Here is a 17341-nt window from a genome sequence, read left to right as displayed (position 1 = left end):
AAAAAAAAGTAAAAAAGGTACACAGAAAGAAGCAATGTTTTTTCTTAGAATAGTAGCTACAGTTAGGAAAAAAAAAAAAACCTTTAGGACATAAAATGCCCAGAAAAGATCTCTGGCCCTTGTGCTGTGTAGAGCTGTGTGCTGTATCAGGGGGTATGGAATGAAGCTGACGGGAAGCAGTCACATCTCACCCCTAAGGTGAGGAGCTGGGTTGCTGAGCAAGTCTGAGTTTGGCTGTCTTCATGCCAATTCTGTCCTCTTCTGAGTTTGGACGGGACCCTGGGCAGCCTGGTCTAGTATTAGATATGGAGGTTGGTGGACATGGATGCGGCAGGGAGGTTGGAGCATCATGATCTTTGAGGTCCCTTCCAACCCAAGCCTTTCTATGATTCTTTGATGACTGAAAAAATGAGGATATGTACGAGGGTAAGTACAAGGGGTAATAAGGATATGAGTGAGGATAAGTGTAAGGGGTAGCCAGTATGACCAAGAATCATTTAGAGGCAGTATTTTTCAATGTATCAACCGAAAAAGAGGCTTGCTGTAAAAGGCAATATTACTGGAAGGGAACACATTTGATAAAACGGGTTGGGTTCAGCAGTTGCGTACCCAATCCTTGAACAAAGGTTTACAGATATTCGTGTGGGTGCTGCAAGCAATATATTTTCCGCTAGATGGCAGAAACCTCCTTGATAAATGGTTACAACGATCTGTCACTTTGTTCAGCTCAGCACTATGGAGAGTTTACTAAGGATTAGGGATAGGATGGAAGGAACACAGTAGTAATGGCATTTGAGCATGTTGGGAATTTGTGTTTAGTATTCACTTCAGACTTATGTTTCCAATGTGCGTTAAACATCTGGCATCCTTTATAAAGGGTAACCTATTCATAGAGCTTATCTTTGTGTTGTTTTTTTTGTTTGTTTTGAACGTCATCCGTTAAATATTTTTTAATTATACAGTTACTAAGAAAAATCATTCTCTTCACTGATATTTATTCAATAGAAATTAAATAGCAAAACTAAACTTAGAAGTGTTGATATGGTTTTAATGTTTTTGTTCTCTTTCACACACACCCTTCCCTCCCCCAAATACATTACTCTTTCCATTGTGAAAAACAATACATTTCTGTGAGATGTCTTTTGAAAGAATTCTCTGTAACCGGTAAGTGGCTGATGTAAATAGAATTTTTCCTGAGTTAAGGTATCAGATTTAGGACCAGGTAAATTGAATAGTTTATACTTAGGAGGCAAAAGTAACTTAGAAAATCTCAATATATGTTTATCATAACACAAAGAGCTTGATTTATTCAATTTAAAAATCTGTAGCAAAATTTCCATCAGCTTCTGTGACAGCACTGAAAAAATAAAAACAGCAAAGGAATGAGGGTGAGAAGATGATCACTATTTTTTCTAAGGATCCCACTCTACTCACTGGTTCTACTGTGACAATTAATGGCTTCAAAATAGACATGAAAAAATATTTTATATTTCTTCCCGGGTTGAAACGGACCACAATGATCATCTAGTTTCAACCCCCTGCTATGTGCAGGGTCATCAACCACCAGACCAGGCTGCCCAGACCAACATCCAGCCTGGCCTTGAATGCCTCCAGGGATGGGGCATCCACAACCTCCTTGGGCAACCTGTTCCAGTGTCAGCTCCCTCTGTGTGAAAAACTTCCTCCTAATATGCAATGTAAATCTCCCCTGTCTTAGTTTAAAACCATTCTGCCTTGTCCTATCACTATCCACTCTCATAAACAGCCATTCCCCCTCCTGTTTATATGCTCCCTTCAAATATTGGAAGGCCACAATGAGGTCTCCCCAGAGCCTTCTCTTCTCCGAGCTAAACAAGCCCAGTTCCCTCAGCCTTTCCTCATAGGAGAGGTGCTCCAGGCCTCTGACCATCTTACTGGTCCTTCTCTGGACCCATTCCAAGAGCTCCACATCCTTCCTGCACTGGGGGCCCCAGGCCTGGATGCAGTACTGCAGATGGGGCCTCACAAGAGCTGAGTAGAGGGGAACAATTACCTTCCTCTCCCTGCTGGCCACCCCTTTTTAATGCAGCCCAGAACACAGTTGGCCTTCGTCGGGCTACAAGCGCACACTGCTGGCCCATTTCCAGCTTGTCATCCACCAGGACCCCTAAGTCCTTCTCCACAGGGCTGCTCTCGAGGAGATCTTCCCCCAGTTTGTATAAGTACCTGGGATTGCCCCGACTCAAGTGCAGCACCCTGCACTTGGCCGTATTGAACCTCATTAGCAGGGGCCTGAAATTTGATAATCTGTAAGGTCCGTTCCAACCCAAGCCTTTCTATGATTCTATGATTTTTAGACTAGTTTTTAATTTTTTTAAGACAGAGAGATTAACTTAATCGTGAAAGAACAGGTATCTGGGAACTGAAAGTCTTTGTACTGTTTTCTTCAGAGAATAAAATGTGTCTGTGCATAGAAAACAAGGGGCTATGGATCCTTCCTTACATGTTGACGAGCATGATTTCTCCGTACAGTCTAGAAGCAGTAATTTTCGCTTATGGTAATTCTGCTGAAAGAATGCTAAATTAGATAGATAGCTTGAAGGTGACACAGCTATTAAAAAGAACACAATTTCTTCATCTGCCTTTAAGCCCAGGTGGTACTAAACACAGGTATGTCTGACTACCCTCAATTTACAGCATTGTAATTTGAGCTGACCTCTGCAGCAAAACATTTATGCCTTTTCAGAAAAACTGATGATTTATCCCTGAAAGACGTTGGATTAGTATATCCAGCTCAAGCAAGTAATCTGGGAATTCTCAAATGCCCACATTTGAGACTGGTCTCCAGGGATGTGCTTTGGAAACTGATTGATTCATGATTCCGGTATGCAGTGATAATCATACACATTCCCAAAGCAGAGTAACATGAAGAGGAATAAAATATATTATCACTATTTTAGTATTCCTTTCACTAGGTTGATCTTTTTTATTATAAATGCTGCCTCATCCCAAGTCTACAGACTTTCATGTCGTTAGTTTCACAGAAGTGTAGACATGAGTCCGTAGATGATTTACACATAGGCACAATATATAGCAAGGAAAAAATGCAGCTACCTTTTACATTTTAATTATGAAGATGTTCAGGAAAAGGCCATCATATTAATTACAGTTGGTCAGTTTTCATGTTTTCTCATTAATCTCTACAGTTCCTTTAGATCCAGGGAAAATTCTTTACTTACCACTTCCCTTTTCTATAATGTTTTCTGACTATAGAAATGTTAACATTTCAAATGTCCTGGAGTCTAATGTCTAATGTCTATATAGTTCAGGCATGTCTGGTTTTTAGCATCTCAACTAGGGCTTTTGATTGCTCTTCAGTTTATTTCTTCCCTTAATATCTAGTAGTCTTTCAGATTCTCATGCAAAACATTGCATGACAGGTGGTTCTCAAGACTTCACTGCAGGTATGGCATTATACCACCATGCACTTATTGGTTCTGGAGTCCATTATCTATGCTTACTCTCAGCTGATTCCTTCCTTTGCAACTTTATCCTTTTTTCTTTTCACTGAGTCTTGTCACAAATATTGATAGGTGTGGTACTTAGCAATCAGCAGTTCATGTCCACACATCTAACTATAACATTGTATAGTCTAGGAGTAAAATGTAATGTTGCCTTTAGAGCAGTAGCCACTGCTAAGGAGAGGTGAGCCAACACATATCTGGCAACGTGCCTGTTCTGTACGGAGGTGATGCTTCTATGCAGCCAACCAGCAGAGGCCCTTTGAGGAAGACAATGTCTTGGGGCTGACAGTAAAAATGAGCTCTCTCTGGAAGCAGAAAAACACTCTGGCATCACGAAGCATAACCTTGCAAGTGCTACCAGCAGAGAAGGTCAAGATCACAAAGGGTTTGTAGGAAGTCATTATAAAATAGTAGTGCCGTGCTGAAGGACGTTGGGATAAATCCCCTGCTATACTGGAGCAGCACTGCTTATTGTATTGAGTCATAAAAATATAAACCAGACTGTGTTTTCTGCCTTGGTTTGTTTCTTCCTTCAAACCAAATATTCTTACTTGCCATTTACTCTTATTTTTCCCCAAAGAGAAGAACTCACAGAGGTACTTTATACCTCTGAAAACTGTGGAAGTTAAACATAGTTCTGTACTAATAATACTACTGAATTTATATACCATTTATAAAGCAACTAACAGTTGAATGCTGTTAATGTCGTTTTCAGAAATAAACTCAACTTGCAAAAATGCTGCTTATGATGAGCTTGGTTTATAGTTCATTCTGAAATAGTAACTCTGCATATCAGTTAAGGAAAGCTTTTACGGGAGTGAATAAACAGATTCCCTGGTTGCTCTTTACTCCTCTGCAAACATGCATTTCTATTGCCTGAGGCTACCAATTGCCATCAGAAATGTTTGCTAAAATAATATGCAGTATTTATCAGACTAAGAACATACTGTGCTGGTTCCTGGCTTTTGTAACTTAATTTCTTGATAATAGCTACATCTTCATATGAGACAGAACAAAAGCTTTACTTCATCTGTTTTTCTTCTCTGTCTAATAAATACTACATTGACTTCATGCACCTATCATTTGGATTTTTATGCTGATTTAAAATATGCATTTGCTTCCTGCAAATAAAACTCATTATCATAATAGCACAAGGTACAGAGATGAGCTGAGATGGGTGGCAAACACCCACGGTTAGCACTCGAGTCCTTGAGGTCTGGAACTGCATGAAACTCCAGGTGAATGAAATGTGCATATTTTGACTGTGAAGGTCCATACACAGAAGTGACCCACAGACACATTCTCATTTGAGGGCATTCTTTTAGCAGAAACTTTGTTGTAATTTAAGAGAGAAAAGCTTACAGAAGGGCCCTCACTGAAAAATTTGGAGAAGAAGTTACATGAATTTTGACCTATGTTTTCAAGTGCTTCCTGAAAGTTTGCCTGTTCTTTGGATAACTTATTACAAATTGTGTGGAGCTCAGCAGTATTGATGTTTGGACCTCTCTTCTAAGGGTATGCTTCACTGTTCTGAATACTGTAAGCGAAGCAGTTTGTTTTCCCTGTGTTGTGCTAAGAATAGCTGTGCCTGTAGATTGATGTCTAAGGCTATTAGTATTGTCAGCAAACTCTACCAATACTGCTCAATTGAACCTGGTGACTAGCCAAATGAGTCTTTCTATATACTTCAATTCTTTCCATGGCAGGAACTTCTATCTGATATTCTTGAGATTATTTATACATCAGTTTTTAGCTCTATTTTTATAGACTTCAGGAAGATAACTAGACATTACCCCCAAGAACTATAGATTACAGTATAGAATACTCTCTTAACACAGATAGAATTTCAAGCATTAAGTGCTTAGTTAGCAGACATAAGGGAAGTAGATAAAAAAATAGAGCATTTTTATCTAACAATTTTCTGTAACTAGTTTCATTTTATTTTATCTAGTAATTACCATGAGACCTCTCAAGGAGTCACTCTAGAGAATTCTTTCCACCTATGTGATTAGAAGACCATATTACTTATTACTTATTACATATCAACCACGCAATAAGCTACTAAATTCAATAATGTAATTCCAGTATAAAGCTAGTTTCCACGTTTGAGAGTCCATAATAAAAACATGTTGTATTTTAAATCTAAATATAGCAATTTTCTGAATGAAATCCTTCACTTGAAGCTCATTCTGTCTTTGCAGTTTTGTGTTCACTTATGAAGAAACTGAAGCAAACCCCCTAGCAACTGGATCATGAATAAGTTGTCTGATATTGGATTAGAATAACAGACATGTATGTGTGGCTGAAAACCTGCATAGCACAGGAAAAGTATGATTCTGTTGGTTTCACACAAGAATTTGAGATGCAGTGCAGTCAGCGATAAGCACAGACAGTGCAGCAATTAGTAGGATACAGATCTGAGCCATTTCAGTGTATTTGTCAGGTGATTATAATAATAGTGTGATAATCACATTATTCTGTACTAAATGAAGTAAGCACATCAGGAGATAGAAGAGAACAAATAATGCAGGAGTTGTTACAGATAAAGTATACTATATAAACAGTAGGCAGCAGATGACAATTTAGATAGGTATTCCCAGGGAAATAATACTAAACAGATGAAATTAGTAATGTGGAATGCCACATTATTAGCAAAACTGGCAAATTTTGTTTAAGTGTATTTTGCCAGTTAATAAATAAATAAAGTAAATATCATTTCTTAAAGTAGTGGCTTTCCACCTTTGGACCCTTAGTGATCTGTGCAGGATTTGTAGTGGGCTCGTGAAGGATTATTGTCAGCAGTACCAACTATTGCAGGTAGGCTTCCAGTCAGAATCAAGGAGGCTCAGTCTGCACTGGAGAATAGTGAGGATCCACAGACCAAAAAAAGGTCAATGACCACCATCAGTGTAACTGGTCACAATTCAACTCTGATGATATGAGATAGCAGAGTGTTGGGTTATTTGGCTAGTTCTACATTTTTTTGCACACAGGCATTTCTAATGTTTTAATAATACCACAAATTCTTCCCTGTATCACTCCTAGCCCACTCCTACACGCACAAGGTTTTGTGCAGGTTCTCTGCTGTCCAAACTGATCGGAATGGTGTTCTTGCCTTGCTTAATCTGAAATGAGCACACCGTTGGAGAACAGCAGTAGTGCAAAGCAGAAAGGAAACTGCCCATGGGGTCTCCCGAGATACATTTATGGCAGCAGACAGCTCCTGTGGAATGCTTGCGGTGAGCCAGGTCTCCATCACGTTGCCTGTGACTCCTTTTGTTTGGCTTTTATGTATTTGTAATTAAGCAGAGAAGTTCAGCTCCAAGGTAGAATTTAATCTCCCAGTCTCATACAAATGCATACAGACTATTTCAGTTATTGATTTGGGCTGTTCGGTAGTGATATATGTAAGTTCTAAATCCTCCGTGCTGCCCATTTTCTTAATAAGCTTCTTCTGCCTCACCCTCTCCTGGGGCTTTCAGGACATCGTCAATACGTATAAACTTTACAGTCGTGACAGGAAGTTTCACCTCATTAAAGTACTTCACGCGTGGAGATCTCTTTATTCCCTTTTGTGATTTGTGCCCACCATTTCTGACCTTTAATATCAGTGTTGACTCACCGATGTGTTGGGAGCCCCTGGGGAGCGTAATCACATCTGTCACATGACATACACGGCGATTTTTGCTTTATGTTATGTACCTTCCTTATCTCAGTCAGTGTTCTCCACTGTTTATATTCTCATTGCAATAGTGCAACGAGTCATAAAACCTTCCTTCTCAAAGATGCTTTATATTCTTTATATTGCTTTCAGATATACCACATTTTTTTCACCATGCTTATATCAATAATGCATTTTTATTTCTCTCTAATAATCTTCCCTCAGTAAAGACCAGTCATCTTCAGGAATACCACAGCTGTCATTTCTTTCGCTGTTCTTATCATACCTGTGGTCCTGACTGCGTCATAATCCATAGGTTTCACAAACCCAGGTTATGACTCATCCTCTTTCTCCCTCTTAGATCACCTCCAAAAGGTCTAAAGGAGTCACAAAATAGAAATACATGTGAAGGAACAGTTACCCAGCTGCTGACCTCTCTAGAAATGTGGGGAGGGCAAGCTGAAAGGAGCTTCATAAAGGCAGATGGGTCCTGAAAGAAGTTGTTGCCAAGGAGATGCTAATCTAAACCATTCTCCTTTCTCCTTGTTGCTAAAATTTCATTTTACAAAGAGAGATGGTTGATCAGGATTCTGATCCTCATCAGAAACTTGCTGAAGCCACCAACAAATTTACTGAAACTGCTGATTTTTGAGTGATACCACATACCCTTGCAGGCCATAAAATAGCTCTTTCCATTCAACCTGGGATTTAAATCTACGTGTAACTGCTTCCCATCCCCTGGAATGATCAATTTATAGGAGAAAAATGAGGAAGCCATCTGAAGAGAAGTTCCATGGCAATGACAAGGTCGCTTATGTATTTACAAAAATCTTCCATTAGGAAAAGTAGTCAGATTTGAAGCAGTTTTAGCCTGCTTTCATAGGTGCAATTTTCCATAGGACTCACCCAACACAAAAGTACGCATGAATACAAGCTGTTTAGATGTGATGTAGTATCAACTCTTTTCTCACTGTCAATGCATTAAAGAGATTGCTCTGCCCCTTTGGGAGCCTGATGTGGACCATGCAGCACTGCTCCGCCCCTCCTTGAAAACCCAGCTGAAGAGGCTGATGGTCATTTTGCCTTGCTCTACTTTCGCACAGAGGAAATACCAGATGTATTGAGCTGGAAAAAAAACAAACAACCAAACACATTTTTAAGATGGCGTTCAGTAAAGAGATAATTAAATATTCTTTAAAGCCTTTAAGTATTGCATCAGTTGCACTATCAAAACATAGAAGTTGCTTGGAAACTGCTGATTAATGTTAAGGTAATACTAGCACAGGAAAGGATGGCACTGCTGGGGTACAAGACCTGTGCTCATTTGGAGTCAATGATTATCTGGCATTACATTTATCCAGGTGACATTGCTTCCAAAGTTTTGTTGCAATTTCTGAATACAACTAAATAAAAGCTCTTTAATGCAAGGGTAGCAATCTAACTAATACCAAATTAGCATGAATTCCTCAAAAAGTGTCAAAGAAATAATGGCAGTGCCTAACTGTGCCAATATTATGTGGAGCTCACTCACACTTTCAGCTAGACAAGTCAGATGAGATTTTCTTTAATGGATTTTCCCAGAAAGCATTTGCTCAAACTACAGCTGAACAACCAGAGACTGTGCAATTTTTTTCTTGGATATTTCACAATGGCATTTTTCTGCCCCCTAAATGTGAGATTCCAATTGAAGTAGCAGAGCATGTAATGCTGGCAATAGAAGCAGGTAATGTGAAATTCATACCTCACACCTGCTTTTCTTTGCCGCTTGAGCTGTGCCAAAATGCTACTCTCTTGTTGGAAGCTAAGCAAATATCAGATGCCTTTCATTTCCCTGACATGTGTGCCACATGGCATGATGTACTCCAAATCTTATTTGCATTTGAAGAAGAAAGAATCAGTCTTTTGTGTGCTTTTCTTGCAGTCATTACTGTTGCAAAGCTATGTCTTTCCTGGCAGGTAAAGATCGCCTAATTGGCCCTGTCCATCCAAGTTTGTTTTCTCTATATTATCATCCTGTCTGCAAGACTTGTGCTACCCTGATTTCTTTTCCCATTGTCGTAAACATGTCTGATGCATTTAAGCAAATGTAAGGTAAGAGACACCCCACTACATTTTTTATGCCTTTCTGCTGTTTTACCTGGGTGTGGGTTGTTTGTTTTTTTTTTCTTTTGGAGAACATTGTCCTCCAGAACTCAGAGAGTCTTTGGTGACTTATGAGTGTGGCATGCTCATTATGCCCAGTTCTATGTACTTAGAGAGCCCACGATTTCCCTGCTGCCTCCTGCCTTCCCTGTCCTTTGCAACTATGGGTAGTCTGGAAGCATTGGTTGTTCTGCTGACCTAAAGTTTCTTTGGTGGAAGATGAGGAATGATCATGGGAGAAAACTTGATGGCCACAGCGACTTCCACCACTGTGCCTTTGTTTTTAAAGAAAGCGTTGTCTCTTTCTGCTTAATTTGAGCAAATTCAAAAGGATCCAATAGAAAAAAAAAGAAGCATCAGAGAGCTCCATTCCTGTCCAGGATTCAGCTGTCTGTACATGAGAACTTTGTGTTATTTTAGACACAGGGTGCATCCTGCCTGATCTAGAACCATCTATCTTATAGGAAGGTGTGGAAAGTACCCTGTTGTGTCTGCCAGCCCATGTAGATGACCTGGATATCCCAAGGTACCTCCAAAGGATATCTTAAGTGCACTTACATTACTGGATTCTGAAAGAATAGCAAATATTGTAATTTAATGGGAGGTGAGAATAAATTTTGACTGATCTCGCAAGAATTGCATCTCTCTTCTGTAAGGTTTTTACAACATAAGATTCTGGTATGAGGAAGCCAAACAGAATTCAATCTCCTTACATTTCTGTCTGCCAAGAGCTACAAAAGAAGAAATGAGATAATATTTCTAATTTTTTATGTATTTTTCCATCCTTTTTTTTGAGTATACAGTTGGTTCATGAGTAGAGATCAGCACACACAATGATAAAAAAAAGGGGGGGGAGAACATGTATTAGTGTTGTTATGACAAGTCAGGAAAGAACTGATAGTTTGCTTGTGACATATTCTCCTTGATAGGAGAAAGAAAGGTCAGTGATAAATAATTTCAATTGAAGAATGCAGCTAGATTTGGAGGATTTTCTGGCAATGCAATTTTCTTCTTTCTGCCCCAAGCTATCAGGGAGAATGAAAGTAAACAAATGGCAGCAGCCTGTGAGATGTCAGTGAAGATAGTCACTGACAAGTCAACCTCACTGCTAATTTCCTTCATCTTAGCTGTGAGATGAGGTCAAGATAGCTGAACACAGTGTCAGCCATGCCAGCAAATGACCTTAGTTTCCCACGTAGCTCACCTGCCATGCCTTCCCAATTAAACAGATAATCTGTTAGTTCTTTCTCACCCACCTGGATGAATTCTGTGTGCTTTTCCTAGGAACACAACAGATCTGATGTTGCCTATTGCAGTGACAGTGGCGGACAGGATTGTGGAACACAGGGAGAAGTATCCCATCTTTCCAGCTTGGATTGCACCCAGAAAAATTTTGGTATTGCTGGTTGTCCAAAAAAAAAAGCCAAAATTTTGGATCAAAAGTGCTGAAATCCTCTCAGGAAGTGCAGCCCTGCCCTGGGGTGGCAGCTTTAAAAAGAGTGGAAAAACTCCAGTGCTAAAGCATGTGGCCATATTTGCAGCTTACGCAGTTTACACAGCCTTCTTCATTCAGCAATTATCTAGCGGGTTTTTGTGGTTATAACAAAGGGGCTTTTGTGCTCTTTGGATTGAGCTGAACTATCAGATAATTTGATAAAGCACTCGAAGCAGAAAAAGTATGTTTTTCCCACTGTACAGTGCATTGCAAGAAAAATATATATATATTTTTTTTTGCCAGGGAATTTTTAACATTAATATGCTCAAATGAATGTTCCCTAGATAATTACAGACATCACTCTCAGGGTACTTAAATTTGGATCATTTCAATGACTACTCCAGCTGTTTGGAAGCATTGTGCAATGGCCTCACAAAGACAGGAAAATAACATCAGGTTTGCTTTCCTCCAAAAAAATATATTCTACACTTGAAAGTATTGTTAATTACCATTTCTTGCACAAGCAGGCTGACAGGTAAGGTTCAGCATAAAAGTAAGGGTTAAACATTGAAATAAATTTGAAGGACCTTATACGAAATAAAAAGCCATGTTGCAAGGGACACACAGAACAGAAAGTTTTCACTGGTTCTTCATCAGTCTCTAGAATTAGAGTGGCTGTGATGGTGTATCAGGACTGCCAGGGGGGAATGAAAAGAGAATTTCCTCTAGACAGAGGTAAAATACATGATTTTAATCTTTCCAGGTCCAATAATAAAAACATTAACAGATTGATCTGTTCAGGTGGAAGCCATCTGAAGGAACCCAAGTGGCTTGAGCTGGATGTAATTGTCTATTTTCAGTTCACAGAATGTACATAATTCCTTAAATTTATGTGACAAGGATTTTAATACTGAACAGTTGAAATTTAAGTGGTAAGATTTTGTTGTAATTGATCAGATTTGTCCTAAGGCATTCCTTGGCCGAATGACTATGTATAACTGCAAAATTTCTTTTACCTCTATGCTTTTCCCAACAGCTTTGAAATACACCCTCTGAACCTCACTGTCAGCCTGACAGATGTTGTTGGGGCTTTGTTGAAAGCCTCACAGGAAGAAAACATAAAAGCAGGCTTAAAAGTATAAATGGTTTAAAAACAGGATTAGAAAAAAATCACGAAGAACAGTTTTATCATGTGCCATTAAGTACAGCAGCGCTGCTGCATTTTAGTTCCCTAAGCCTTTGACTACAAGAACATAGTTCAGGAAAGCAGTCCCTCAGTATTGGTTGTTTCCTTCTACTACTCCCTTATATCCAAAAGTAATGCCCCCTATTTTATTCTGTTGGCCCACACCGTGAGAGGCAGATGTTGCTGGTGTAGCAGTAGGCGTTGAACCTTCCCACCGATATTCCATTCCATTTTGTACCAGATGGCAGCAGACGGGCACTCCGACAACGAGGTCTGACATGGAAGTGCGAATGAAGCAAATGCGTGTCACTGAGTTCATCCATGTGGAAAAAAATTGCACCCATTGGTATTCATTGATGCTTGCTGAATGCTTATGGAGCCCAAACAGTGGATGTGAGAACTGTGAAGTGGTGGGTGGTATATTTCAGCTGTGGTGACAGTGACGTGAAAGACGAGGGGTGAACCTTCTGGATTTCCTGAAACCTGGACAAACCATCAACTCTGACCACTACATCACTAGGCTGATCGAGCTGAAGGCCCAAACTTCCAGAGTCAGGTCAGAGAAGAAGTCAGCCTTGCTCTTGCAACATCTTGTAACACCAGGCCTCATGCCAGTTTGAAGACTGTGGAGTGCATTGCCAGTCTTGGCTGGACTGTTCCACTGCACTCATTGTACAGTCCAGATTTGGCACCTTCTGACTTCCATCTGTTTGGGTCGACGAAAGAAGGACTGTATGGGCAACGTTTTCCTAGCAACAATGCTGTCATAGCAGCTGTGAAACAGTGGATCAACTCTGATGGTGCAAATTTTTATGAGAGTAGAATGCAGGCTTTTGTTCATCACTGGTGAAAATGCATAGCTAATGATGGTGACTGTGTTGAAAAATAGTGTTTAGTTGCTGAGAATTTGCTCTATCAAACAGTGTTATTGTGCTCATTACATCTGTTGTAATTTCCGTGGAAATAAATAAGAGGCATTACTTTCAGAGTAACTTATGTATTGTCTTCTGGACAGACAAAAATAAGATGCAGGGAGATTCAAACAACAGGAGATAAAAACAACTCGAAAGCACAATTAGGAGGGCTGCAGTACTTCTGTGCCAGGCTTTAAGCACATACCCAGTATCTTCATATGCAGGAGCTTTTTAGTGGAGTTGAACTAGGACCCTGCTGGGACCATGGGGGCTGCAAAGAGCAGAATCCACATGTTATCTGGACAATAGCACAACACTAATTGGCAGATGTTAGCATTAGAGCAACAATAATAAAGTAAAGATGATTTTGTTATTCCTCTTTACAGACACAGTCTTTCTACTGTGCAATTATCTGGACAAAATGCCCAAAACTAAATAAATCCCTGTGTCAGGGCAGTTCAGAACTCCAAGGCTGTATTCTTTTGGCCACTCTCCTGTAAATCTAGCTTAATCTTGTATGTATTAAAGGAATTCCTTCTGACTTACAGTACTATGGATTACAGCAAAACCTACACCTATCTTTTCCCTCTGGTTATCTGATGTATTTTGGACTTGATTTGAGGTTTTTAGCAAGTGATTTAGTGCTGAAGAAATCTGTCCATTTGTGAGATGTGTAACAATATTGTTCACAGCCTGAATAGTGACAATCAGGCCCTACCATGGCACTTGAAGGTCTTGGCTTTAGATCTTTGCCTGATTTTATTGCATGAGACCCAAGCAATGCAGATTTGCCTCGGTTTCTGACAGATTGGATTGGTGATTTTTTTGTTAGTAGTCCTTCAAGGAGCAAGGTTAATGGTATTGATTTCCAGAGGATTCCCCCACACCCAAGAAGATATAAAAATATTTACCCAAGTATGTTCTGCACTCACAGGGACATGATTTAGCAGAGGGTTGTTAATTAGAGTAATATGGTTAGGTTATGGTTAGACTCGATGATCTTTAAGGCCTTTTCCAACCTGAGCAATTCTATGATTCTATGATTCTTTGCATGGCCTCCCTGATGTAGTATTAGCTATACTCTTCGTGTTTCAGTCATTCCTATAGGAAGGTCCTGCCCATTTCTTTCCATGAAACTTGCTCAGATTTAAACCACTAGCTTTCCGTCAGCTGTACTTCCAGCTGGACACTGAACACAGGAGAGATTTAGATCAGGTGTCAGAGAGAACTTCACAGACAGGGTGAGAAGGCACTGGAACAGACTGCCCGGGGAGGTGGTGATGCTGCTATCCTTAGAGGTATTTAAGAGACGTATAGATCAGGGACAAGTGTTAGTAGTGTACTTGGTAGTATTAGGTGATGATTGAACTTAATGATCTCAATAGTATTCTCAAATCTAAATGATTCCATGACTCTTTAGGAGGAAGTTTTTCACACAGAGGGTGGTGACACACTGGAACAGGTTGCCCAAGGAGGTTGTGGATGCTCCATCCCTGGAGGCATTCAAGGCCAGGCTGGATGTGGCTCTGGGCAGCCTGGTCTGGTGGTTGGCAACACTGCACATAGCAGGGGGTTGAAACTAAATGATCTTTGAGGTCTTTTTCAACCCAGGCCATTCTGTGATTCTATAATTCTAAGTATTCAAAACGAAAAGTCTGACAGACCCCACATGAAGACAACAGGAGCAACAGAACCGTACTTCCAAATGAGGGCAAGTTGAAAATGTCACCAAATAAGAACTTCAGTTGGCTATTGTATGTAAGCACAAGAGCTACCACAAAAATTTCAAGATGCAACCACAGGCCAGACAGTTCCTATGTTGATGTCAGTGAGAGATGCCATAAAACTTCATGTCTGCAGAATCTTCCCCTTTCTTATCTGCTTTAGCAAACAATGATTTAGCGCATAGTAATTTATTTCTGGATGAAGGGGAAAAGCTTTTACTGGCATTGCTTAAGCTGTGTGGAAGCTGGCATGCATTTCAGCTTTGAAATGTTCTGGAGGTACAATCAGAAAAAAAAAATCTTTGGATGAAATTTGGATTCTTGAGTCAACCAGGATTTGAAAATACAGCTTGCCGAGCTGTTACAGGCCTGCTAATTAGACTTCTGGTTTCCCCAGAGCAGCCTGAAGAATGATTTGACAGCATAATATGAGTAAAATAAAACTATTTCTAGAACAACAGAGCAGTGAAACAAAATTTATTGATACACAAAACACACATTTTTGGTGCAATTTTGACATAAACTGTTTATTTGTAATATACATTTAGAATGAGAAAATTGGTTTACATAGTCATTTGTTGTACAGATTATGTGTGACATGGATCTATCCCTTAGTAAGAAGACTGCTATAGAGATCGAAGCGCTCTTCTGCTTTTTCCTAAATTGCCTTTACAGTGTCTGAATAGCCACTCTTACAGTAATAAAAACATCCAGTACCACAAGTATTTTCAAACATCAGCAGTAAGAAGAGCCCCTTCTCCTATAAGCTCTATATTTCATATACAAAAAGGTGAAATCCCATTCAAGTCACTGGGACTTGTCTAACTCAGCACTCTGCTTTACCTCACCAGCTGTCTTAATGCACATCCTCCCCAACTGCCTGAATAAATGATGCCACAGTATAGCAAAAGCCCACTCACAAGAAAAAATCATTGGGATAGTACAATGGGCCCTTCATAAGGGCTCCTTCTGCACTTTTCAAAGTCAGTCATAACCCAGCTGTTACCGTCTGCTGGAAAGAGCTCTTGGCAGGAGACGTGTTACCAAAGTCTGCCAAGCACCAGCCCCTTGACAAAGCGGCAGGCTCCTCACAGGCTGAGTCCCCTTCAGAGATGCAGAGTTCACAGACCTGGGGACAGCTGCAGCAGTATTTGCTGACCTCATATCTCCAGGTAGCTGTTCGAAGGAAGAAGACTTTTATGGGTTGAATCCATAAAAGTGAAATAGTAATTTTTCGTGGGTAATTAGGAAAAGCTGATTTGAATTTTAAGCACAGATATTGTCGTTATTGTAAGAGCAACACCTTTTGGGGGCATTTAATTTCCTCTAAGCAATCTTCGATAATTGTTATGTCGTTATTAAATTTCTAGCCCTAGGACTAACTATTAGCATTGGTTTAAAGAATAAATTACTCATACGAAAAGTTTTTTCATCACAATTTCACCCTGGTTTCGCCTAGATACTGAAAACTGTCAAGCTACCATCATGAAAAATAGTTAATCTCAGTCCAAAATTAAACAGTTAAATTTATCTGCAGCAAGATGAATTGACATCTTTAATCCCACAGAGAAAATTCCATGTTTCCAATACCAGATCCTGTCATTTAAGATTGTGTTGGTGTAGAAGACCAGATATCCTCTTAACATATGATTTATTTTTAATGCTTTCACTGGAATTATAAAGTGATCGCATTTCCCTTCAATGGAGTTAAGCTTTTTCATTTCCAGCTACGCTTGAGCACTGCACAAAGGTTTGAAACCATTGATGCATCACCTTTGGAACAGTCTTCAGAATAAATGATTTCTCAACCAGCTTTATAGGAACTCACCTTGGAAACACTCATACAGCCTAATGCACAATGTGAGAGGGAAGAACAACTGTAGTAGGAAGCCAGCGACGTAGTCCAGAATGAAAGGTCCATCATATATTAAAATATAGATTGATTGTTCCTGCCTCCATAAATTACGTTGCTTTGGACTTGTCTGTGGCAAATAACATAATTTAAGATACCAAGTTCTGAACCTTCAAAAGCAGTATGTCCGTTGTAGCCTCTGTAACAAAAGTCTTGATTTAAAGAGCTCGTCATCTATATACATGTAGAAACTCTTTGAATGACAAGTGTACACACTGCTTTAATACCTGCAGCTGTTACAGCTCATTAAGCCCAGCTGTTCTTTATTTTTCCTCTCTTCCCCTTACTGTTCAGTGGCAGTAAAACCATTCCAACCAGGCCATAAGTTAAAATCAGAGAAGGCATTAGCTACAAACAGGCAGAGAAAGACTAGCATTACCACCTTTCTTGGTTTTCCATGCTTAGGTGTAAATCAGTCCACAAAGTACACTAATTTCATATCAACAAAGCCAATTTTACTCTGAAATGGTAAGTCACACCGAGCCATGCTGATGTTCTTACAGCCTTGTAATGGTACATGCTGGTTGCAATGGAAATGTTGAAATTCTATTAGGCAAATTGAGAAATTCTGGTTTGAAAAAGCTTGCTCACCTATACACAAGAAACACATCTGTCCTCATGCTTGAAATGCTCATGTGGTCTCTGCTTATGTACCAGGTCACAACCATCACACATATAACAATGTACTACCAACCACAACTCAAAGCTCAGCATGAAGTCAAGCCTTACAAATGATTCTTCAGCTCTCACACCTACCAGTGCAATCCTGCTTTAGCTAGGGAGAGGAGAACCAGACCCACAAGTTACACATATTAACAGTTAATTTACCCCTTGTATTGGATTTATGCAGCAAAGTTTTGGGTA

This window comes from Meleagris gallopavo, chromosome 3, assembly GCF_000146605.3.
Source record: "Meleagris gallopavo isolate NT-WF06-2002-E0010 breed Aviagen turkey brand Nicholas breeding stock chromosome 3, Turkey_5.1, whole genome shotgun sequence".
Classification (NCBI taxonomy): Eukaryota; Metazoa; Chordata; class Aves; order Galliformes; family Phasianidae; genus Meleagris; species Meleagris gallopavo.
The sequence above is the reverse complement of the archived record's forward strand: the minus strand, read 5'-3'. Positions refer to the sequence as shown.